The following is a 26191-nucleotide window of genomic DNA, read 5'->3' as shown; positions in this document are numbered from 1 at the left end:
ACCCTAACCCTAAATCTTACCCAAACACTTACCCTGACCCTTACATTAACCCTAAACCGTACCCTAAAACTTACACTTACTCTTAACCTTAACCTTACGCTTAACCTTAACCTACTACTTACCCTTTCTTATCCGTCACCATACACCTAAAATTAACCCTAACCATTACCCTAACACTTACCCTTACCCTAACCCAAACCCTAATCCTAACTCTAAACCTTACCCTGACTTGTACACTTATCCTTATCCTTACACTTACCCTAACACTTACCCTTACACTTATCCTTATACATATAACTTACCCTTACCCTAAAACTTAACCTTAACCTAACTCTAACCCTAAACCTTACCTTAACCCTTACCCTGACCCTTACATTAACCCTTACCCTTACCCTAAAACTTACACTTACTCTTAACCTTAACCTTACCCTTAACCTTAACCTAATACTTACCCTTCCGTTTCCCTCACCCTAACCCTAAAATTAACCCTAACCATTACCCTAACACCTACCCTTACCCTAACCCTTACTCTAACCCTTACAATGACCCGTACCCTTACACATACACTTACACTTACTCTTACCCTAAACCTTACCCTTACCATAAGCCATATTCTAACAAATTCTACCCGTACCCTTACCCTTACCGTAATCCTTACCCTTTATGTTACCCTAAACCTTACCCTTACCCTAACACTTACCCTTATCGTAAACCTTACCCTTTCTGCTACATTTACCATTAGCCTAAATCTAAACCTTACACTTACCCTTACCTTAACCCAATACTTACCCTTACGTTTCCCTCACCCTAACCCTAAAATTAACCCTAACCATTATTCTAACACTTACCCTTACCCTAACCCTAACCCTTACTCTAACCCTTACCCTGACCCATACCCTTACACTCACCCTTACCCTTACATTACCCTAACTCTTACCCATACCATAACCCATACCCTAACACATATTTGTACCCTTAACCTTACCGTTACCCTTACCCTTACTCTATCCGTTACCCTTACGCTTACCCTTAACATAAACCTTACCATTAATCTTACCCTTATGCTAACCCTTACCCTTACCCTATCCCTTACACTTATCCTTATCCATACCCTTAACCTTACCCCAACCCTTACCCTTAAGCTGAACCTAACCCTAAACCTGACCCCAAACCTTTCCCTGAACCTTACATTAACCATAACCCTTAACCTAAACCTTACACTTACTCTTAACCTTAACCTTACCCTTAACCTTAAGCTAGTACTTAACCTTACATTTTTCTCACCCTAATCCTAAAATTAACCCTAACCATTACCCTAACACTTAACCGTTACACTTACCCTTATTCTATCCATTACTCTTACACTTTCCCTTAACATAAACCTTACCCTTTACCTTACCCTTACCATAAGCCATACATCAACACTTACATGTACACTTACGCTTACACTTATCCTAGTAATTACTCGTACAATTACCCTTAACCTAACCATAAACATTAAGGATCAGCTTAAGGGTCACCCTTAAGGTTAACGTTATCCTAACACTTACACTTAAGTTCATGGTAAGGGTTAGAGTAAGGGTAAGTGTTAGGTTAATGGTTAGGCTAATTTTAGGGTTAGGGTGAGGGAAACGTAAGAGTAAGTATTAGGTTACAGCTAAGGTTAAGGTTAAGAGTAAGTTTAAGGTTTCGTGTAAGGATTAGGGTTAATGTAAGGGTCAAGGTAAGGGTTGGGGTAAAGGTTTAGGTAAAGGGTAAAAATATGTATATTCTAAGGGTGAGGGGTTAGGGTAATGGTTAGATTTTAGTTAGATTTAGGTAAGGGTGAGGGTTCGGGTAAGGTTTAGAATTAGGCAAAGGGTAATTGTAGCAGAAAGGGTAAGGTTTAGCATAAGGGTAAGTGTTAGGATAAGGGTAAGGTTTAGGGTTAGCTTAATAGTAAGGTTAAGGGTAATTGTACAAGTAATTGCTAGGGTAAGTGCAAGCGTAAGTGTACATGTAAGTGTTGTTGTATGGCTTATGGTAAGGGTAAGGTCAAGGGTAACGTTTATGTTAAGGGTAAGCGTAAGGGTAACGGATAGAGTAAGGGTAAGGGTAAGGTTAAGGGTAACGGTAAGGTTAAGGGTACAAATATGTGTTAGGGTATGGGTAAGAATTAGGGTAAGTATAAGGGTAAGGGTAAGTGTAAGGGTACAGGTCAGGGTAAGGGTTAGAGTAAGGGTTAGGGTTAGGGTAAGGTTAAATGTTAGGTAATGGTTAGGGTTAGTTTTAGGGTTAAAGTCAGGAAAACGTATGCGTAAGTATTAGGTGAATGTTAAGGGTAAGGTTAAGGTTAAGAGTAAGTGTAAGTTTTAGGGTAAGGGTTAGGGTTAATGTAAGGGTCAGGGTAAGGGTTGGGGTAAGGTTTAGGGTAAGGGTTAGGTTAAGGATAAATGTTAGGGTAAGGGTAAGGTTAATGGTAACCGTAAGTGTAAAGGTAAGGGTTACGGTAAGGGTAAGAATAAGGGTATGGGTAATGGTAAGGGTGAGGGTTAGGCTAAGGGTAAGTGTAAGGTTTAGAATTAGGCAAAGGGTAAGTGTAGCAGAAAGGGTAAGGTTTAGGATAAGGGAAAGTGTTAGGATAAGGGTAAGGTTTAGGGTTAGCTTAATAGTAAGGTTAAGGGTAATTGTACGAGTAATTGCTAGGGTAAGTGCAAGCGTAAGTGTACATGTAACTGTTGTTGTATGGCTTATGATAAGGGTGTGAGGAATGTTTTAACAATTCGTGTCCATAAAGAACAATTCTGTTTGAATCCTGTCTGCCTCTGGGCCCTGCACTGGCAATTTAATTCTTGAACCTCAGCTGCAGTGTGTCCCAGTCTCCCCCTCATTCTAGTCAATTTATCACTCCTTAAATTTATGAACCTGTTTGCTTTTGTTATTCCGGACTTCTATTTCTAACACTGCTATAGATGTGTCTGTGAATGGCTGGGGAAGAATGTTTTAATTACTCGTGAAGCTGTTTGTGTTTGATGTCTGGGAGTTTCAGAACAACTGATAACAACTAGTGACTGTTATGGGATACTATGCGGATCTTTGGTATCTGGTTAGGGGGGCCGAGAGATTAAGAGGGAGGAAAAAGAAGCTGAAGGACGGCTGGGAGACAAGACTTGAAGAGAATGTTCTATAAACTTGGTATGGTGCCAAGTAAGTACAAAGGGGGAGAGGAAGACTACGAGCCTTCAGCATGAAAGACCCCTAGAGACCCCCAGAAGAGACCCCAGAGGAGACTGCGCATGCTCCAGTAGGAGAGACTGCACCCCGGAAGCTAATTTTAATAATCTATTTTTTTTAGAAGTAGTAATGAATATGTATTAGTCTAGGAGCATAAAAATCAGCTGCTTGATGTAACTGGTGTGCGTCCTGGTGGAGCGGAGACTCCCGGTGCACCCAGCGCTGTTTGCTTACCTCTATTCCTTTATATTCTTTCAATAAATCCTATTTTTTTATTTAATCCTAATTTGAATCCTGAGCCATTTATAACAATTTTGGGGCTCGTCCGGGATGGCTATAGTTCCTGAATTCTGATTTAATCTAGGAGAGGCGCCCCACCATTTGGTGGCTCCTGTTTGAGTCAGATTGGGACTAATGCCATCCTGAACCTGAATAAAGGTAAGCAAAGAATTTGTTTTGTTTTTTTTTTGAGCTCCCTTGCTGGCTGTTTTTTGCCTGTAATTCTGCGCGCGAAGATCCGGACGAAGACGACAAGGTCGTTTGGATACCGTTCGGTTGGATTCCGGTGTCCGGAATCCAACCGGATGAAGACGACAGTCATTTGTGGATACCGTCTGGTTCGATCCCAGACGAAGACAGCAGAGATGCTTGTGGATACCGTCCAGTTGGATTCTGGATGAATACGACTGATTCGTAAGATACCGTCCGGTTGGGTAAAGGTGCGGTTGCTAGTGTTTGTGTGTGAGAGTGTAACTGAGACTTCTAAAGTCCGTGTGGAGGTCTTTTTGTTTTCTCACCAGTTCTAATCTCCTGTCGGGGGTGCTGGGCTGGTGAAGAGAGGGATACGTGGGTGGGTGATAGGTCCTAAACCCCCTGCAAGACACTCTCACTAGGGGCAACCAAGGACTGTGGGAATTGCCACTAGTAAAATTCCCGGATGGGTCAGATAAAATCGAAGACCAAGGACCAGAAAGGGAGCAAATTACCAGATATATGACCAAAAAGTCCATTACGAATAATGATTAGAAATTGGAACAATAGGGGGCCCAGAAAATTAAAGAGGAAATTAAAAATGATCCTGTATTATATGATAGAATGACCAAAAGAACTCTTAAGACCCCATGTATTTTGATCCACAGAGGACGGGGTCTGTCAGGCTTTGAACATTAATAGTAGAATACCCATGGATCCAGAAAAGAGCAAGCTGAAACATTGGAATTAGAAATTTGAGAGCAATTGATTAAGAATGAATATGTGCTACATTTGTGCCTGTGCTGCACTTATACCACCAGATAACAGGAGCCTCTCGGACCCCGAGAACCAGATCAAAAACAACCTCATGGTTCGGACTTTAATCAAGGGGTCTGAGATAAGGAGGACTGCTCACAAAGGGACAGCTTAGGAATATGTATATGTATAGGAATGTTCATGTATATGTAACTCTTTACTAGAGCAATTTGCCACGTTAGGCGTGCACGACTTTGGTGGGACTACCCGCCCCGTGCTGCATGGAACTGAGTAAACATACCTACTTTACAATCTTACTGATTGTGGAGTCAGCTTTCTGTGAGTCATTTTGGTGAGCCAGGCAGGAGACACTCTGCTCGGCTGCGGGATCGGCTGCAGCGCGGACGCCCCTAGGTGCACCCTGAGCGTTTTTGCTCGGAGGGGACTCCACTCTCAGCTGCTCACCGCAGGAGCAAAGATCTCCTGAAACTGCAGACAAACGGTATGTTTTCAGCTGCTGGAGGGATACTAACTGGAGTGTTAATAATTGTATGTGTTTTTATGTATGTATTTTGTGTTGACATTTTGTATATTGTAATATTTGCATATTGTATGTATTTTGTGTTGAAAGTATTTGTGTAAATGTAAGGGTTTGAAACAAAGTGTTACAAGTCACTTCACGAAGAACACAGTCAGAGACAATACTTGTTTGGTTGGTTATCATTCTAAATTATATTCCTGTGGTATGAATGAGATGTGCTGGAGGCCTCCGTGTGCGATTGTGCTGTGTGAGTGAGACGCAGCGTTGCTGCAAAGCGAGTGCAGAGTTCCGATCCGTTGTTCCGTACTCTCCACAAGGGGAGTGGGCAGAGACGAACGAAGTGCTTGACAGACTGAAAAGAAGTGCTGTTTTATCCAAGTTTTGAGTGGTGGTGCCCAGTGTATCTTGTGTATCTTGTGTATCCTATTTTTGCTCTTAAATGTTTTGACTGTGACAAGAAAAAGGCAGGAGCATGATATGACATGCTTTCTGCAACATATGAGGCCTGCACAGGCCGAGACCTGGACTCGCTGAGACCTGAACAGGCCGAGAGACCGGAGCGGTGCCGAGAGACTGGAGTGGCGCTGGGAGACCCGAGACACTACGGAGGGACTACCACTGGACGGAGAGAGCCCTGAGAGACGCTGCAGAGCCACGGACGGCTCTGAGAGACACAGAATAGACCGGACAGAAGCCGGAAAACGCGGGGAATTGAAGTAATTGCGGGACATCCAAGATCGAGTTGCTACGGGAGACCAGAGGCGTCAGTGGACACTGGTAGCCGACCCTCACCGTGTGGCCAGTCGGCACAGAGCAGAGGGGCGGACATCAGGACCCTGCAGCCTGTCTGACGTAACCATGGAGGCAGTGGCAGCAGCGGCTGTGCTGCTTCACTCTAGCATTCTTTTTATAAAAGGTTTATCTTGCAATGCAAAAAAGACTATTAGTCCCCAGATTGGTGTTATAACTGTTACTAATGACGACTAAGCTCTATTGCAGGGCAGGAGTGCAGAGACGCAGATTACACTGCCAAATGACCACCAGCAGGCTCTTTCACAAACCTAAGGTTGCAGCTGGCACTGCCTGCAGCCATATAGCAGACGTTACACTCTCTTTCCTAACTAGTAATCATGTGTCTCATCCATTTGTGGTGAATGGTCAGTGGCAAAAAGAAAAGGAGGATGCCACTGACACTAACAGCATGGGTAATAGGAGTAGTATAAGTGACACAGGTGACGGTGCGAGGCGAGGCGCTCTGCCTGCTGCTCGCCTTCGCCTGACTGTGCACTGCTGCCGACGGTGCTAGAGTAAAATGTGAAGACTGCTCAGATGGCAGTGATGAGAGTGTTTGTGTGAAGAAGATGTGTGAAGAAGATGTGTGCTGAATCTGACTTTGTGTGCAACGGTGGTCAGTGTGTGCCAAACAGATGGCAGTGTGATGGGGATCTGGATTGTGAAGATGGGTCTGATGAAAGTGCTGAGCTGTGTCATATGAGAACAGTGTCATGGAAATGTGATGGTGAAAAAGACTGTGACAGTGGAGAAGATGAAGAGAATTGTGGCGATGTGATAGAGATCCTTACTGTAAGGATGGAAGAGATGAAATTAACTGCCCTTCCTGGACCTGTAGGCCAGACCAGTTCAGATGTGAACTGTGTCCATGGGAGTAGGCAGTGCAGTGGTGTGAGAGACTGTCTGGATGGCACTGATGAAGCAAACTGTAACAATGTTATTCAGTGCTCTGGACCTGGCAAATTCAAGTGCAGAAGTGGAGAATGCATAGATATCAATAAAGTGTGTAACCAGCAGAGAGACTGCAAGGACTGGGGTGATGAGCCCCTGAAGGAATGCAACATAAATGAATGTGACTGTCCAGCTGTGAAACTGTGGAGATAGTGATGAATGCCAAAACCCTGTAGTCAAATCTGTATCAACCTGAAAGGCTATCAGATGAATCCTGCTACAGGAACCTGGAAAGGGCCATACGGCAAAGCAAATTAAATAACTGTTATTTAACTTGTCAGAAGATAAAAAATAAAGTGTTTCAACAAGCAGCCACGGGAGGGAAGAATCACTGAACCCTCGATGTGAGGGACTGTACCTTGTTTTACTGACTACTGAAACAGCTGTGAGAACTGCAGAAAGGGACCCACGCATCCAGAATAAAAGGACCAGTAACTACTGAAACTTGGAGGGTTGAGTCCGCTCCTGGGAAACTGAAACTCAAGCTAAGGGAGAACTAATATTCTGGCAACGAGGCTCTGCATGAATTAAGGATGCCAAATAAAAAGGACAAGCCTAAAGGGAGAAAAGGGAGAAGGCAAGACTGGGGCAGGACCCTCCACTGTGGTGTGTATGGTCTACCGAGGGAGGCAACCCCTATCGGTATTGACTGCCGAATGAGAGGGCCTCGACCGGACTTCTCCCACACTAAGATCAGGTTGTCCCGAGAAAATAACATAAAAAACCTCTTTTTTAAACCTATATAAAATTGTGATTCGTTTTACAGGAGCTGGATCACCCTGACAGGCCGAACGGTAACACAAGCCTGAATCGACCCTGAAGGCGTTTGCCTATTATGATCCAGCTACATGGGCAGAAGACAGATCCTGGGGCTATAGGACCTCAGTATATATACTTAATAGAATAATTAGGTTATTAGCTGTAATAGAAATAGTTATAAATGATGAGAACTGATCTAAATGAGTTATAAAGATGAGAACTGCTTTGTATCAAAATTGCCTAGCTTTGGATTGTTTGCTAGCACAAGAAGGAGAAGTCTGTGGAAAATTTAACTTTAGTAATTACTGTTTAAAGATTGATGAAAAGGTGTTTCTTCCTAGTAACTGATAGAATGTTATGTTCTGGTTTAGGATGAGAAGAATGTTAATAATATGCTGATGTTTTAATTGTTTTTAATTGTTACAGAGCAGTGCTTACACCAAGCCAAGGACCAAGCCAAATTCAGCTTCTCACTGTCCTGCCAGCAGGCAGGCTGGGAGGAGGGCCGGACTGCTCGGGGTAAGGTTGGGCATCGGACAGCAGGTGGTGAGCAATTGCATTGTGCATCACTTGTTTCGTACACATTATTACTAGTAGTACTATTATCATCATTATTGTTATTATCTTCTTGTTTTTAACTCAACTCACAGGCTTCACTTTCCCATTTCTCTCTCCCATCCCAGAGAAGGAGGGGGGAGGTGAGCGAGCAAACACAAACCTGGAAGGATATGGAATGGGATTTATTTTCATGGCTGCCTGGTGGACCATGGGTCAAAAGAGTGTTATTTTTATTGTTATGTGGTGTAATTACGTTATTATTTGTACCTTGTATGACACCTTGTCTTACATTATTAATACACCGGGTGATAAATAGTACATTTGTAATAACTTCATTAAAAAAAGAAGGGAATATGTCAATTATGATGCTTAAGAATTGGACCCTCCAAGAACAAACTGATGAAATCCAATTATTAATAACAGAAGAGACACGAATTGGGGATGTTAAAAAGAAGATAAGGGATTGTGAGGAATGTTTTAACAATTCGTGTCCATAAAGAACAATTCTGTTTGAATCCTGTCTGCCTCTGAGCCCTGCACTGGCAATTTAATTCTTGAACCACAGCTGCAGCGTGTCCCAGTCTCCCCCTCATTCTAGTCAATTTATCACTCCTTAAATTTATGAACCTGTTTGCTTTTGTTATTCCGGACTTCTATTTCTAACACTGCTATAGATGTGTCTGTGAATGGCTGGGGAAGAATGTTTTAATTACTCGTGAAGCTGTTTGTGTTTGATGTCTGGGAGTTTCAGAACAACTGATAACAACTAGTGACTGTTATGGGATACTATGCGGATCTTTGGTATCTGGTTAGGGGGGCCGAGAGATTAAGAGGAAGGAAAAAGAAGCTGAAGGACGGCTGGGAGACAAGTCTTGAAGAGAATGTTCTATAAACTTGGTATGGTGCCAAGTAAGTACAAAGGGGGAGAGGAAGACTACGAGCCTTCAGCATGAAAGACCCCTAGAGACCCCCAGAAGAGACCCCAGAGGAGACTGCGCATGCTCCAGTAGGAGGGACTGCACCCCGGAAGCTAATTCTAATAATCTATTTTTTTTTAGAAGTAGTAATGAATATGTATTAGTCTAGGAGCATAAAAATCAGCTGCTTGATGTAACTGGTGTGCGTCCTGGTGGAGCGGAGACTCCCGGTGCACCCAGCGCTGTTTGCTTACCTCTATTCCTTTATATTCTTTCAATAAATCCTATTTTTTTATTTAATCCTAATTTGAATCCTGAGCCATTTATAACAAGGGTTAGGTTAACTTTAAGGTTTATGTTAAGTGTAAGTGTAAGGGTAACGGAGACAGTAAAGGTAAGGGTAAGGGGAATGGTAAAGTTATGGCTACAAGTACGTGTTAGGGTATGGGTTATGGTAAGGGTAAGTGTTAGGGTAATGGTTAGGGTTAATTTTAGGGTTAGGGTGAGGGAAACATAAGGGTAAGTGTTAGGGTAATAGTTAAGGGTAAGGTTAAGGTTAAGAGTAAGTGTAAGTTTTAGGGTAAGGGTTAGGGTTAATGTAAGGGTCAGGGTAAGGGCTGCGGTAAGGTTTAGGGTTAGGGTTAGGTTAAGGGTAAGGATTAGGGTAAGGGTAAGGGTATGGATAAGGATAAGTGTAAGTGTTAGGGTAAGGGTAATGTTAAAGGTAACAGTAAGTGTAAGGAGAAGGGTTAGGGTAAGGGTAAGAGTAAGGGTATTGGCAACAGTAAGGGTGAGGGTTACAGTAAGGGTAAGTGTAAGGTTTAGATTTAGGCTAAGGGTAAGTGTAGCAGAAAGGGTAAGGTTTACTGTAAGGTTTAAGGTTTCGGCTTAGGTTAAGGGTAAGGGTAAGGGTAATTGTACGAGTAATTGCTAGGGTAAGTGTAAGCGTAAGTGTACATGTAAGTGTTGTTGTAGGGCTTATGGTAAGGGTAAGGTCAAGGGTAAGGTTTATGTTAAGGGTAAGCGTAAGGGTAACAGATAGAGTAAGGGTAAGGGTAAGGTTAAGGGTACAAATATGTGTTAGGGTATGGGTTATGGTATGGGTAAGAATTAGGGTGAGTATAAGGGTAAGGGTAAGTGTAAGGGTACAGGTCAGGGTAAGGGTTAGAGTAAGGGTTAGGGTTAGGGTTAGGGTAAGTGTAAGGGTTAGGGTAAGGGTTAGTTTTAGGGTTAAAGTCAGGAAAATGTATGCGTAAGTATTAGGTTAAGGTTAAGGGTAAGGTTAAGGTTAAGTTTTAGGGTTAGGGTTAATGTAAGGGTCAGGGTAAGGGTTCAGGTAAGGTTTAGGGTTAGGGTTAGGTTAAGGTTAAGTGTTAGGGTAAGCGGAAGTTGTATGGATAAGGATTAGTGTAAGGGATAGGGTAAGGGTAAGTGTTCGGGTAAGGGTAAGGTTAATGGTAACCGTAAGTGTAAGGGTAAGGGTTAGGGTAAGGGGAAGAGTAAGGGTAAGGGTAGGGGAAGTCTAAGGTTATGGGTCAGGGTTAAAAGTTAGACTAAGGGTTAGGATTAGGGTTAGGTAAGGATAAGTGTTAGGGTAATGGTTACGGTTAATTTTAGGGTTATGTTGAGGGAACATAGCAACAGTGCGCGCAGTCGCAGAATATACCAGGATGTGCTGAGTAATCCCAGAATTAGCAAGGTATAAAAAGGGACCCTGGCAGGGGTGAGGTGCGTGCCGTTGGCGGAGCTGAGACTCCCCGGCTGCCCAGTGCTGTTTTGCTTGATGTTTGCTTACTCAATAAATTCCTTTCTATGATTAATACAATGCTCTCTGAAAATTAATTAAGGGGGCAACTTATAACACTTTGGACGCTCAAAACCCAAACCCAAAAACTTTGGACGCTCAAAACCCTATCCCGAAAACAGGACGCTCAAAGCCCTAACCCAAAATCATTAGGATGCTCCAAGCCCTAACCCAAAAACATTCGGACGCTCAAAACCCAAACCCAAAACATTAAGATGCTCCAAACCCTATCCGGAAAACATTAGGAAGCTCAAAGACCTATCCCAAATACTTAGGACGCTCAAAACCCTATCCTGGAAACACTGAGATGCTCAGAACCCTATCCTCAAAATTTAGGACGCTCCAAACCCTAACCCAAAAACATTAGGACGCTCAAAGCCCCAACCCAAAACATTAGGACGCTCCAAACGCTATCCTGGAAACATTAAGATGCTCAAAACCCTATCCTGAAAACTGAGGATGCTCATTACCCAGACCCAAAATATTAAGATGCTCAAAACCCTAACCCAACTACTTAGGATGCTTGAAAGCCGATCCCAAAAAATTAGGGCACACAAAAGCCTAACCCCAAAAATTAAGATGCTCAAAATCCAAACCCCCAAAATTAGGATACTCAAAACCCTGGCCCTGGAGAACCTAACCTGAAAAAAAAAAAAAAAAAAAAAAAAAAAAAGATCTTAAAACCCTAACCGTAAATAACTGACCAAAAATAAAACCTTAAGACTCTAACCCTAAAAAACATATCAACACTACAACCCAAAAAACTCTAATACCCTAACACGCTAACCCTGAAACCCTTAAAACCCTAACCCCCAAATCCTTAAAACCCTAACCGTTAAAACTCCAACCCTAAAAACCTTAAAATCCTAAACATAAACCCTGAAACCCCTTACCCTGAAACCCAACCCTAGTGCCCAATCCCTGAAACCTTAAAACCCTGAATCAATCTGTAGCAAATAGCATAGGCTGAGTCGAGGATCTCAGTACAGTAGCATTATTATTCGAGATTACAATGGCGGGTGTCCCACAAGCAGGAGGGTGCCTACTAATTCCATACACAGTTTATACACTTTTTTTTTCTGCCGAGGACCGGGACCCTCCCCTGTTTCCCCTTTAACTGTGCTATTCAAGGTTCATAATCTAGCTGGTGCTTCACAGAAAATACACAGCTGCTGGCCTGTTACAAGTCACATTTCTTTTGAGGTTTTTACTCTTTGAGGTGGTAATGTTTCTTACGCCGTGATTTCCACCTAATTGCTGTAAGGATTCTGGTTGTCTGCGTTTTACAAGCTTGTCTGTTATAATAAATAAAAGTCCCAAATAGGATTACAATCAAAGTTTACAATTCACTGAATGAATAGAGGTAAGCAAACAGTGCTGGGTACGCCGGGAGTCTCTGCTCCACCAAGACGCGCACCAGTTATACACCAGTTACCTCCCTTAAGGGATATAGAGAAGCCCTCTCAGATACATCCGTCCTACTTCTCCTGCATGCGGCCGGAGGTCGGTCTAATTCTGGTGCTGTTGGTGGTGGAAGCTGGGGCAACGGTGGTACTGGTGGCGATACCACAGCCACCGGAGGGGGAGCCGCCGGGGGTGGATTGTTAGGATATGGAGGTGGTAGCTTATCCAACGGCTCACGTTTATCTTCTTTTTCTTTTTCATGTTCTTCTTGTTCTTCAAATTTCTTACCTGCTTTTAGTGTAAATATTGAGGCTGGAAAAGGACCTGAAGTCTTCCTGATCCATAATCCTGCATAATCACTTTCTTCCTGGCTAAAAGGTTCCTTTGAATTAACATGGATATTTAAGGCCTGGCAAATCCAGTCTTCGAAGGATCCAAAAACAGGCCAAAAGACATGTAGTCTTAAAGGCTCCTTTGGCCATTCTGTCACACAATACTGGACCATTTTTAATTTACTTTTTCCTTTTCTGGGGTCCCTATCATTCCAATTTCGAATCGTTATTCCTAATGGACTTTCTGGTGGTATGACTGGTAATTTGCTCCCTTTCTTCTGGTCTCTGGTCTTCGATTTTGTCTGACCCATCTAGGAATTTTACTCTGGCAATTCCCACAGCCCTTGGTTACCTTAGTAAGAGTGTCTTGCAGGGGGTCGAGGACCTATCACACACCCACAAATCCTATAGGAATCCCTTCGGTCCTTCACCGGCCAAGTCCCTCACGGGAGATTGGAACCGCGGTTAGAAGACCTCCACAATCGCTTCAGAACTAAGTTCCATCTCAGTCACACTCTTACACACACAGGCAACCGAACCCCACCCAACCGAACGGTATACGCTTTAAATGCTTACGACTCCGTCATCTTCGTTCGGATCTTCACACACACAGTTACGGGCAAAATATAGTGCTGCAGCTGGCAAGGGAGCTGAAAAAAAGAATCAGAAACGTTGCTTACCTTTATTCAGGTTCAAGATGCCATTAGTTCCGACCTGACTCAAACAGCAGCCACCAAATGGTGGGGGTGCCTCTCCTAGATCAAACCAGAAATCAGGAACCAAAGCCCTCCCGGACGAGCGCCCACTTGTAATAAATGACTGGGTCCCAAATAGGATTGCAATTGAAATTTACAATTTATTAAATGAATAGAGGTAAGCAAGCAGCGCTGGGTGCGCCAGGAGTCTCTGCTCCACCAAGACGCACACAAGTTACATCAGGCGGCTGGTTTTTATGCTGCTAGGCTAATACATATTCATTACTACTTCTACAAAAGGCAGGGTTATTCTAATTAGTTCCCAGAATCCAAACCCTCCCACTGGTGCAGGCGTTATCAGTCTCCGGTGGTCCCTCTGGGGGCCGCTCGTACTGAAGGCTCGTAGTCTTCCTCCCAGGCTTTTCTCTTGTCCATCTCCTTTGTCCATCTTGGCTGGATGGCAGACACTTGCATAGTGTCCCATGCAACAGTTGTAATAGTTAGCAGTTATTCTGAAACCCCTTTGTTCTCTTATCCCCTATTGACCGGAATTGCTGGACCATTCCTTTGCAAGATTCAAGAACTATATATATTAACCACTCTGGTTTTCTCAGACTTTTCATCATATCATGCGGCCCTAGCATTGTTCCATATTGACACGAATCAGATGAACTCATTTCACACTGTTAAGCTGTCTTATCACTGCAAGCATATCTCAATACCACCTTCCTTCCCTCTACAGGATGTAACTGCGCAAAAACAACATTTTTATTCCCACAACCTTGATCCCCTTACCCTGAAATCCTTATTCCCCTTAAACCTAACAACTCTAACCACAACCCTAACCCTTATTATCAACCCCCTAACGCTAATGACACTGACCTTAATCCAAACCCCAAACTGCCCCTAACCCCAGACAACCAACAACGAAACACACACACACAAAGATGGAAACTACAAAAAAGGCAAAACCCACGATACAGGCCCCAAATCACAAATACGCAACCAAAATGCTACAGAAAAGCCCCAGATGCAGGCCCCAAATGCTACTGCTAGGCCTCAAAAGCTCAAGATGCATCCCAAAGCAAAAATGCAGGCCCCAAACGTTACAGAAAAGCCCCCAAACCCAGGCTGCACAAGTCTACAAGCAGGCCCCAAACTGCCAACAGAAGCAGGCACCAACCACACCCAGATGCAGACCCCAACTGCCCACAAGCAGCTCCTACCCCACCACCCCCTCCCAAGAACTGGACTCCACCCAGACACTGGCCCAAGACCCGGACCCGACCCCCGCCAACCTCCCTACCCTCCCCCCGACACAGGTGTACAAGCAGCTCACAACCCGCCCCTTCAGAGACCGGTCCCACTCCCCCCACCCCCCCTAAGACACGGGATGCAGAGGTGTACAACCAACTCCCAACTCCCTCCCCCTCAAAGGGAGGCCCCAAAGACCCCCAAATGGAGGCTCCTAGAGTGAACAAACAGCTCCCAACTTCCCCAGGCACAGGCCCACCCCCCCCCCCCCCCAAACACAGGCCACAGAGGTGTATAAACAGCCCAGACCCCCCTCCAAGACCATGGCCCCTATAGTGTACAAGCAGCTCCCAACCACCCACAGATGCAGGCCCCAACCCTTCTCAAAAGGGAGGCACCTAGAATGCATGAGCAACTCCCAACCAGCCTAAACATAGGTCCAAAAGTGCACAAGCAGCTCCCAACCCCCCTCAAATACAGACCCCAAAAGTGTACAAGTAGCTCCCCCCCAGAGACAGGACCCAAGGTTGTACAACCAGTTCCCAACACCCCTGAGACACAGGCCCCAACCGCCCCCCCAGACACAGCGACCCAAATTCTACAAGCAGCTCCCAACCCCTGCCAGGCAGGCCCCCTACCCTATACAAGCAGCTCCCAATCCTCCCCCCCCCCCCGAGGGAGGCCCCCAAGGCCCCCACAAACACAGGCCCCTACAGTGTACAGGCAGCTCCCAGCCACCCCCAGATGCTGGCCCCAAAGTTGTACAAACAGCTCCCAGCCACCCTGCAGAAACAGATTCCTACATTGTACAAGCAGTTCCCAGCCCGCTAGACACAGGCCCTGACCCCCCACACATGCAGGCCCCAAAGGTGTACAAGCAGCTCCCACCCCTCCCCCAGACGCAGGTCCCAAGCCCCCCCCCCCAAACACAGGCCCCTACAACCAGCACCCAACCCCCTACCCCCGATGCCAGGCCCAAAGGTGTAGAAGCAGCTCCAAACCTCCTCCCTCAACCCAGGCTCCAACAGTGTACAAGCACCTCCCAACCAACCCTCCCCTTCCCCCCCCCCCCCGCCCCCCGACACAGGCTCCAAAGGAATACAAAGAGCTCCCACCCCTCCCCCAGATGCTGGTCTCAACCCCCCCCCCGCCCCCAGAAGCAGGCCCCAAAGGTGTAGAGTCAGCTCCCAACCCCCTCAATGCCGGCCCCAAGGGTCTACAAGCAGCTCCCCCCTTGCCCCCAGATACCGGCCCCCAGACACAGACCCCAAAAGCCTAATCACAGGCCCTGAACTCTAGAGGCAGGCTCCAAAACCCAGGACAAAGCCCCAGTGGTTCGAGACAGGGCCCAAATCCCAGACACAGGCCCCAAACGCTAAACATATGCCAAAAAAAGTATTAGTGCTCGTGCCAAATGTTACAGACAGGCCCAAAAGCCCGAGATGCTCAAGGCTGAGACGTAACTTGGCTTTCTGAATTACTGGAAAGCAGCTTTCATTCTCAGATAATTATGTGCAGGCTAGATAGGATGGGGCTTCAGGCACCTCTTCACCTGAGGAAACACACTGCCATCAGGCACCGCTGTGCCAGACAAGCTTGTTCTGCTAGAACACCCTACTCAGATGCACTGTGGCATTCAAGTGAACTGCTTTCATGCAAATATAACGACTGATGTTACAACCCACCTTGCCTGTGGCACCTGATGAACAGAAGAGTAAGCCACCGCAGCGCTTCAAAACCATCCCTGCACGTGCCGCTCCTTGTCGCTCTCTGGCCTTATCTCATATCCTTATCCACTTCTGTGGAGAGCCTGCCACGGCACCTGCAAAGCAAGACGGACACCTTTCATAGTCACCTTGTGCTACTTGGTCGTTCTGCTCCAACCCAGCTCATGACCAGCCCCTCTTCTTACACAGCTCTTCAGAGTGCAGTTTGCTCCTTTGAGCCTGTGCGAGACACCTGTGAAAGAAAAAGAAACGCATAGGCCGATGCAGCATCCAAAGACACAGCACAACTAGGTAAGTTACTCTCATCTGCTCCCTTACCTCTGCCGCTTACCAGCCCCCGAGGCAGATGCTTCAATCTACCCTCTTCAAACAGCTACAACACCTCTAAAAGACAAAGAGGGGATGCTTAGAGGAACAGTGAGACCTACAACACAACAACTGCTACATCTGTTCCTCACTCACCTTGCCAGAGGCAGCTCTGCGTGTGGCGTCCCAGGTTGTACACTGCGTTACCTAACCCTTACCGTAACCCTTACCCTAACCCTTCTCACCCTTACCATTACCCAAATCCTTACCTTTACTTTTTCCTTACCCTTACTCTTTCCTTTAACCATAACCTTACCCTTACCCTATACCTTACTCCAACCCTTCCCCTTACCTTCCCCTTCCCCTTACACTTAACCTAACCCTTACCCTTCTGCTTCCCCTAAAACATATCCTAACACATTCCCTTACCCTTACACTTACCCTAACCCTTTCTATTACCCTTACACTTACTCTTGCCCTAATCCTTGCTTGCACCCTTACACTTATCCTAACCCTTACCTTACCCATACTCAAACCCTTACTCTAACCCTTACCCTGACCCGTACCCTTACCCTTACCCTTAACCTAAGCCTAAACCTTAAACCTTACTTTAAAGCTTACCCTTTCTGCTACACTTACCCTTAGCCGAAATCTAAACCTTACACTTACCCTTAGCCTAACCCTCACCCTTACCATTACCCATACCGTAACCCTTACCCTTACCGTAACCCTTACCTTTACACTTACGGTTACCATTAACCTTACCCTTACCCTAACATTTATCCTTAACCTAACCCTTACCCTAAACCTTACCCCAACCCTTACCCTGACCCTTACATTAACCCTAACCCTTACCCTAAACCTTACACTTACTCTTAACCTTAACCTTACCCTTAACATTCACCTAATACTTACGCATATGTTTTCCTGACTTTAACCCTAAAACTAACCCTAACCATTACCCTAACATTTAACCTTACCCTAACCCTTACTCTAACCCTTACCCTGACCTGTACCCTTACACTTACCCTTACCCTTATACTTACCCTAATTCTTACCCATACCCTAACACATATTTGTACCCTTAACCTTACCGTTACCCTTAACCTTACCCTTACCCTTACTCTATCCGTTACCCTTACGCTTACCCTTAACATAAACCTTACCCTTGACCTTACCCTTACCATAAGCCATACAACAACACTTACATGTACACTTACGCTTGCACTTACCCTAGCAATTACTCGTACAATTACCCTTAACCTTACTATTAAGCTAACCCTAAACCTTACCCTTATCCTAACACTTACCCTTATCCTAAACCTTACCCTTTCTGCTACACTTACCCTTTGCCTAATTCTAAACCTTACCCGAACCCTCACCCTTACCTAAATCTAACTAAAATCTAACCATTACCCTAACCCCTCACCCTTACAATATACATATTTTTACCCTTTACCTAAACCTTTACCCCAACCCTTACCTTGACCCTTACATTAACCCTAATCCTTACACTAAACCTTAAACTTACTCTTAACCTTAACCTTAGTTGTAACCTAATACTTACTCTTACGTTTCCCTCACCCTAACCCTAAAATTAACCCTAACCATTACCCTAACACTTACCCTTACCCTAACCCTTACTCTAACCCTTACAATTACCCATACTTTTACACATACCCTTACACTTACCCTTACTCTTAAACTTACACTAACCCTTACCCTTAACTAAATCTAACCCTTACACTAAACATCATCCTTACCCTTACCATTATCCCTTCTCTTACCCTTATCCTAAACATTTCCCAAACCCTTACCCTTACATTAAACCTAACCCTTACCATAACTCTTAACCTTATCCTTAAACTTAACCTAATACTTACCCTTCCGTTTCCCTCACCCTAAACCTAAAATTAGCCTAACCATTACCCTAGCACTTACCCTTACTCTAACCCTTACCATGAACTGAAGTGTAAGTGTTAGGATAACGGTAACCTTAAGGGTGACCCTTAAGCTGATCCTTAATGTTTATGGTTAGGTTAAGAGTAATTGTACGAGTAATTACTAGGATAAGTGTAAGCGTAAGTGTACATGTAAGTGTTGATGTATGGCTTATGGTAAGGGTAAGGTAAAGGGTAAGGTTTATGTTAAGGGAAAGTGTAAGAGTAACGGATAGAATAAGGGTAAGTGTAACGGTTAAGTGTTAGGGTAATGGTTAGGGTTAATTTTAGGATTAGGGTGAGAAAAATGTAAGGTTAAGTACTAGCTTAAGGTTAAGGGTAAGGTTAAGGTTAAGAGTAAGTGTAAGGTTTAGGTTAAGGGTTATGGTTAATGTAAGGTTCAGGGAAAGGTTTGGGGTAAGGTTTAGGGTTAGGTTCAGCTTAAGGGTAAGGGTTGGGGTAAGGTTAAGGGTATGGATAAGGATAAGTGTAAGGGATAGGGTAAGGGTAAGGGTTAGCATAAGGGTAAGATTAATGGTAAGGTTTATGTTAAGGGTAAGCGTAAGGGTAACGGATAGAGTAAGGGTAAGGGTAACGGTAAGGTTAAGGGTACAAATATGTGTTAGGGTATGGGTTATGGTATGGGTAAGAGTTAGGGTAATGTAAGGGTAAGGGTGAGTGTAAGGGTATGGGTCAGGGTAAGGGTTAGAGTAAGGGTTAGGGTTAGGGTAAGGGTAAGTGTTAGAATAATGGTTAGGGTTAATTTTAGGGTTAGGGTGAGGGAAACGTAAGGGTAAGTATTGGGTTAAGGTAAGGGTAAGTGTAAGGTTTAGATTTAGGCTAATGGTAAATGTAGCAGAAAGGGTAAGGTTTACGATAAGGGTAAGTGTTAGGGTAAGGGTAAGGTTTAGGGTAACATAAAGGGTAAGGATTACGGTAAGGGTAAGGGTACGGGTAGAATTTGTTAGAATATGGCTTATGGTAAGGGTAAGGTTTAGGGTAAGAGTAAGTGTAAGTGTATGTGTAAGGGTACGGGTCATTGTAAGGGTTAGAGTAAGGGTTAGGGTAAGGGTAGGTGTTAGGGTAATGGTTAGGGTTAATTTTAGGGTTAGGGTGAGGGAAACGGAAGGGTAAGTATTAGGTTAAGGTTAAGGGTAAGGTTAAGGTTAAGAGTAAGTGTAAGTTTTAGGGTAAGGGTAAGGGTTAATGTAAGGGTCAGGGTAAGGGTTAAGGTAAGGTTTAGGGTTAGAGTTAGGTTAAGGTTAAGTTTTAGGGTAAGGGTAAGTTATATGTCTAAGGATAAGTGTAAGGGTAAGTGTTAGGGTAAGTGTAAGGATAAGGATAAGTGTACAAGTCAGGGTAAGGTTTAGAGTTAGGATTAGGGTTTGGGTTAGGGTAAGGGTAAGTGTTAGGGTAATGGTTAGCGTTAATTTTAGGTGTATGGTGATGGATAAGAAAGGGTAAGTAGTAGGTTAAGGTTAAGCGTAAGGTTAAGGTTAAGAGTAAGTGTAAGTTTTAGGGTACGGTTTAGGGTTAATGTAAGGGTCAGGGTAAGTGTTTGAGTAAGATTTAGGGTTAGGGTAAGAGTAAGTATATGGGTAATGGTAAGGGTAAGTGTTAGGGTTAGGGTAAGTGTAAGGTTTAGATTTAGGCTAAGGGTAAGTGTAGCAGAAAGGGTAAGGGTTACGGTAAGTGTAAGTGTAAGGATAAGGTTAAGGTTTAGGCTTACGTTAAGGGTAAGGGTAATGCTTTGGTAAGGGTAAGAGTAAGGGTAAAGGTAAGGGTTACGGTAAGGGTAAGGGTACTGGTAGAAGTATGTGTTAGAGTACGGCTTATGGTAAGGGTACAAGTAGCTCCCCCCCAGAGACAGGACCCAAAGGTGTACAACCAGTTCCCAACACCCCTGAGACACAGGCCCCAACCGCCCCCCCAGACACAGCGACCCAAATTCTACAAGCAGCTCCCAACCCCTGCCAGGCAGGCCCCCTACCCTATACAAGCAGCTCCCAACCCTCCCCCCCCCCCCGAGGGAGGCCCCCAAGGCCCCCACAAACACAGGCCCCTACAGTGTACAGGCAGCTCCCAGCCACCCCCAGATGCTGGCCCCAAAGTTGTACAAACAGCTCCCAGCCACCCTGCAGAAACAGATTCCTACATTGTACAAGCAGTTCCCAGCCCGCTAGACACAGGCCCTGACCCCCCACACATGCAGGCCCCAAAGGTGTACAAGCAGCTCCCACCCCTCCCCCAGACGCAGGTCCCAAGCCCCCCCCCCCAAACACAGGCCCCTACAACCAGCACCCAACCCCCTACCCCCGATGCCAGGCCCAAAGGTGTAGAAGCAGCTCCAAACCTCCTCCCTCAACCCAGGCTCCAACAGTGTACAAGCACCTCCCAACCAACCCTCCCCTTCCCCCCCCCCCCCGCCCCCCGACACAGGCTCCAAAGGAATACAAAGAGCTCCCACCCCTCCCCCAGATGCAGGTCTCAACACCCCCCCCACACCCAAAAGCAGGCCCCAAAGGTGTAGAGTCAGCTCCCAACCCCCTCAATGCTGGCCCCTAGGGTCTACAAGCAGCTCCCCCCTTGCCCCCAGATACCGGTCCCCAGACACAGACCCCAAAAGCCTAATCACAGGCCCTGAACTCTAGAGGCAGGCTCCAAAACCCAGGACAAAGCCCCAGTGGTTCGAGACAGGGCCCAAATCCCAGACACAGGCCCCAAACGCTAAACATATGCCAAAAAAAGTATTAGTGCTGGTGCCAAATGTTACAGACAGGCCCAAAAGCCCGAGATGCTCAAGGCTGAGACGCAACTTGGTTTTCTGAATTACTGGAAAGCAGCTTTCATTCTCAGATAATTGTATGCAGGCTGATTAAGGAGCTATTGGGGAGGCAAGGACAATCCCCAGACAAGGACTGTATATCTCGAAACAAGACACTGGAACTCATGATAAGGAAGCGGCAGGCGGACAGAGAAACGAATGTAAGGACTATAACTCTCGAAACTGGACATTGGAATTCATTATAAAGATACAACAAACGGGAGAATTGGCAACAACCAGCTCTTGCAATTAAGAAACATGCCAATTCAGCAGATTCCTGACCAAAGGTGAAAAGTACACTGTGAGGAAGACTCGGGGTCTTCCTCCCAAAGACCCCTGCCCACGTCCCAAAGACCCCTGCCCACAATTCTTGGAAGGCTCTGCGCAGGCGCAAGGTGCCAAAAGGCTAATTAGCATGAGAAGCGAGGGAAGGCGGGGATAGGTAATGCATATGTATAGGTGCTTGTAGAATATTGATAGATTGATTGTATAAATTCAAGACTGCTTTCTGCTTTGGGTATGCACGATAGGTGGAGAGATCCCCCGTGCATCCAGCGCTGCAATAAAGAATATACCACTTAAAGGAATTTCGGCTTCGATCTTTGAATCAATTTGGCGACCCAGATGGGACAACCTCTCTGCCGGACTGCAGGACCTGCTGGGAACAGGACTCCCTAGGGTACCCCCAGGAATTTCCCGGAGGGACTCCTCGACTCACCGGATCACTGCGGAGGCAGACAAGGACCCCATCATTGTAAGTGAGTATATTCTTTATTCTGGTTTGGTTTTCTGGTAGACCGGTCATCTGGAACTGTCTGTAAGTCAGAAGGTGATCTTCTGCGAGGCAGTGTTTGGTATATACTTTGTGGTTAGCACCATAAGTACATGTTTGGGGACCTTAAGGAAGGAGCTCGCTTTAAGGTCCATCTGGAATTGTGTTGTCTATTTCGGTTTTCTGACTCATGGAGTATGGTATTTAACTCTGGTTATTGTTACTGCGATTTTGGCTATTTTCCTAGTGGTAATAGTAGGTTCGTGGCATTGTTATAAGAAAGATATCATTACGGTGTTACACAGTTCGGTTTTCTGACTTATCACATGTGGAATTTGACTCTGACTATTGTTACTGTGATTTTGGCAATATTGCTGGTAATAGTAGTTTTGTGGCATTGCTACTGAAAGATATTGCGTGCCCGTATTTTTGTGAGTGATACGTTTTGTGATACGCTTTTGTAAGTAACATGTGTATTCTGAAAGTGTAAACTGGAAACTGGGGGGGCAAACAAGCAGTGAAATTTTAAAGAAAAGTGCGTTAGGATGTGTTTTAAGTCACTGGAAAGATATTGGAGGATCTGCCGGTGGAAGTGTGAACAGGAAAACATTGATAAAATATCGTAATCAGTGGTGGCCGCTTTATAAGCTGGAATGTGGAGAAAAGTGGCCCCTAAATGGAACTTTAAACTATAATATTTTGCTACAGTTAATGTTGTTTTTTGAGAAGCAGAACAGGATGAAATGTTGTATACTGATGTTTCAGCATCTTGGTGGGAAAAGGTAGGGAATTAAGTTGGCCCCTGACTGAACCTTTGATGTTGGCATTAGAGAAGTACAGGCTGGAGAAAGATAAAGGAAGTGTTAAAAGGGTTGTTGAAAGTGTTAAAGGTGTTTGAAGTTGAATGAGCAGGGAAAGAGGATGTAGGAATATTAATAGCTCTGCCTCTGCCCGAGGCAGAGATCTTAAAATCATGGGTGTTAGCCCTTTAGGGCAAAGGGACCATGATCAGTCCGAGAGAGTTGTCACAGAAACAGAAAAGAGGTACACTCTTAAAACAACCTGAGTTCATGTGCGAGCTCAGATTGCTGATGGGACCGTTCAGGGAACTGTGGACAATTGCATTCCCCTGACCGACCCCCACTAAGACCCGAATCATCCTGAAAATTATGAACGGTTAAGTAAATACTAAAACCTGGATGAATTGGGAATTGAGAATATGCTTCCAACAAGGTCTAAAAGAAAGCCCTATGGAATTTTTGGACCAACTCTGAAATGTAATGAAAATAAATAAATAAATAAATAAATAAATAAAACAAAACGGTTTGGACCTGGCTTTGGAGGACAAATTGACTAGCCTTTTCCTAGGGTAATCAACCCCTGATTTCAACAGGAATAACGGGGACCTGGGGAATCTACCCTAGCGGATCCTCCACTGGTTATAATGAAGCTAGGGGAGGAATGGAAGTGAAATTTCTTATTGCTATGGGGCAACGTATTCAGTTCTAAATCAAGCATTAATGCCTTCACAGAATTATTATGTTAGGGTAAAAGGTGTGTCGTGGTTTAACCCGGCCGGCAGCTAAACACCACGCAGCTGTTCGCTCCCCCTCCCCCTCCCTCTCTGGGACGGGGGAGAGAAATGGAAAGTGAAGCCCGTGAGTTTAAGTAAAGACAGTTTAATAAGACAAAAAAAAAAAAAAAAAAAAAAAAAAAAAAAATAATAATAATAATAATACAATGATGATAATAGTACCACTACTAATAATGTGTACAAACAAGTGATGCACAATGCAATTGCTCACCACCCGCTGACCGATGCCCAGCCTAACCCCGAGCAGTCCGGCCCCCTCCTCCTGGCTTGCCACCCCTATGTATTGTTTAGCCTGACGTCAGATGCTATGGAATACCCCTTTGGCTAGTTTGGGTCACCTGTCCTGGGTCTGTCCCCTCCCAGCTCTTACTGCACCCCCAGCCTGCCTGTTGGCAGGACAGAGCAAGAAGCTGAGATGTCCTTGGCTTGGTATAAGCATTGCTCTGCAACAATTAAAACATCGGGGTGTTATCAGCACTCTTCTCATCCTAAGCCAAAACATAGCATTCTCCCAGCTACTAGGAAGAAAATTAACTCTGTTCTAACTGAAACCAGGACAAGGTGTAACCGAAAAGGCTTATTTTTGTGAACCTTTGAAGTACAAGTTAGGGAAACAATGGGGCATACACAGATTTTTATCTATGCCTAGCTCCTCATGGGCACTCTTAGGTAGAGATTTATTAGAGCAAGTAGGAGCAGAAATTGTCTTTGAAAAGGGGAAAATGGAATTAAGAACAGGAGAAGAACAACTAATAAATGTGTTAAGCTTGGCACTAATACAAACTGACCCTAAAAGTGAAATACATTTAGAGATCACAGATCAAGTATGTCCAGGAGTTTGGGCTACCGAAGTCCCTGGAAGAGCTAAAAATGTGACCTTAATGATTATTAAATTAAAGCCAGGAGAGAAACCCGTTAAGGTTAAGTAATATCCTTTGAGGATAGAAGATAGGAAAGGAATTAAAGAGATAATTGATCAATTTTTACAGTATGGATTATTGATTGAATGCGAATCAGAATACAATGCACCCATATTGCCAATTAAAAAGGCAGATGAAAAAGCTATAGGCTAGTTCCGGATATGAGGGCCATAAATAAAATCACTGAGGATATACATCCAGTAGTGGCAAACCCTTATACTTTGCTGACTAAATTAAAGAATAGTCAAGTCTGGTTTACCGTACTGGATTTAAAAGATGCCTTCTTCTGCCTAGGCTTAGCCACAGAAAGCCAAAACCTATTCGCCTTTGAATGGGAAAATCCCGATTCAGGCAGAAAGACGCAGCTTACGTGGACATTACTACCTCAAGGATTCAAGAATAGCCCCACTATTTTTGGAAACCAATTAGCAAGGGAACTCGAAACATGGATACCTCCGGACACTGAAGGTGCTTTGTTACAATATGTAGTATGTAGATGATCTCTTAATAGCTACCGAGACTAAAGGGAGTTGTATTCAATGGACTATAAGTCGTCTTAATTTTCTGGGTTTAAATGGATATCAAGTCTCTTGACAGAAAGTCCAGCTGGCTCAACAAAGTGTGACCTATCTGGGATTTGACATTTCGGAAGGACAACGAGAACTAGGAACTGAACATAAGGAAGTCATTTGCCGGACTCCAGAACCTCAAATGGTAAAGGAGCTACAAACCTTTTTAGGAATGACAGATTGGTGTCGCCTTTGGATTTATAATTATGGACTATTGGTAAAGCCTCTATGTGAATTGATAAAGATTAACCAGTCAAAGTTAGTCTGGACTGGAGAAGCACAAAAAGTCTTTAAACAACTTAAACAAGAATTGATGATTTTGAAATATCAAGCAATATTGGTAGAACAGGACGACGTGGAAATTGTGATAATTCATATTGTGAATCTAGCCTCTTTTCTTAGTGATGCTCCGGCACAAGCTGTGATTCACAATTGTTTAGAAACTCTAGAGACTGTGTATTCCAGCCGACCAGACCTTAAGGAGGAGCCCATGGAAGATGCGGAAGACACTTGGTTCACGGATGGGAGCAGTTTTGTTACACAAAGACAACGTAAAGCTGGATATGCTATAACAACTACTCAGCAGGTAATCGAGTCTAAGCCTTTACCCCCTGGAACATCAGCTCAAAAGGCGGAGATAGTTGCTCTCACGAGAGCATTGGAACTGGCAGCGGGAAAAAGGGTAAATATTTGGACAGATTCTAAATATACATTCGGCGTGGTACATGCTCATGGAGCAATTTGGAAAGAATATGGATTGCTGACCGCTCAGTGAAAACACAAAGTATGCTGAAGAAATTTTAAAATTGTTAGAGGCTGTAAAACAACCAGAAAAGGTAGCTATCATGCATTGTCAGGGACACCAAAAGGGGAACACCGATTTTGAAATTGGAAAATCGATTGGCAGAGGCTAAGCAGGCAGCTGAAATAACTGAGGTGAAGGCATTGTCTTTGATACCAGACGGTAAAATCCAAACTATATGCAAATTATACAAAAGAAGACTTAAAATTAATTGAAGATTTGAAAGGTAAAATGAAACCAGATGGATGAGTATATTTAAAAGATAACCCCATAGTAATACCCTCTAGTTT

This window comes from Aythya ferina (assembly GCF_964211825.1).
Source record: "Aythya ferina genome assembly, chromosome: 9".
Lineage (NCBI taxonomy): Eukaryota > Metazoa > Chordata > Aves > Anseriformes > Anatidae > Aythya > Aythya ferina.
The sequence above is the reverse complement of the archived record's forward strand: the minus strand, read 5'-3'. Positions refer to the sequence as shown.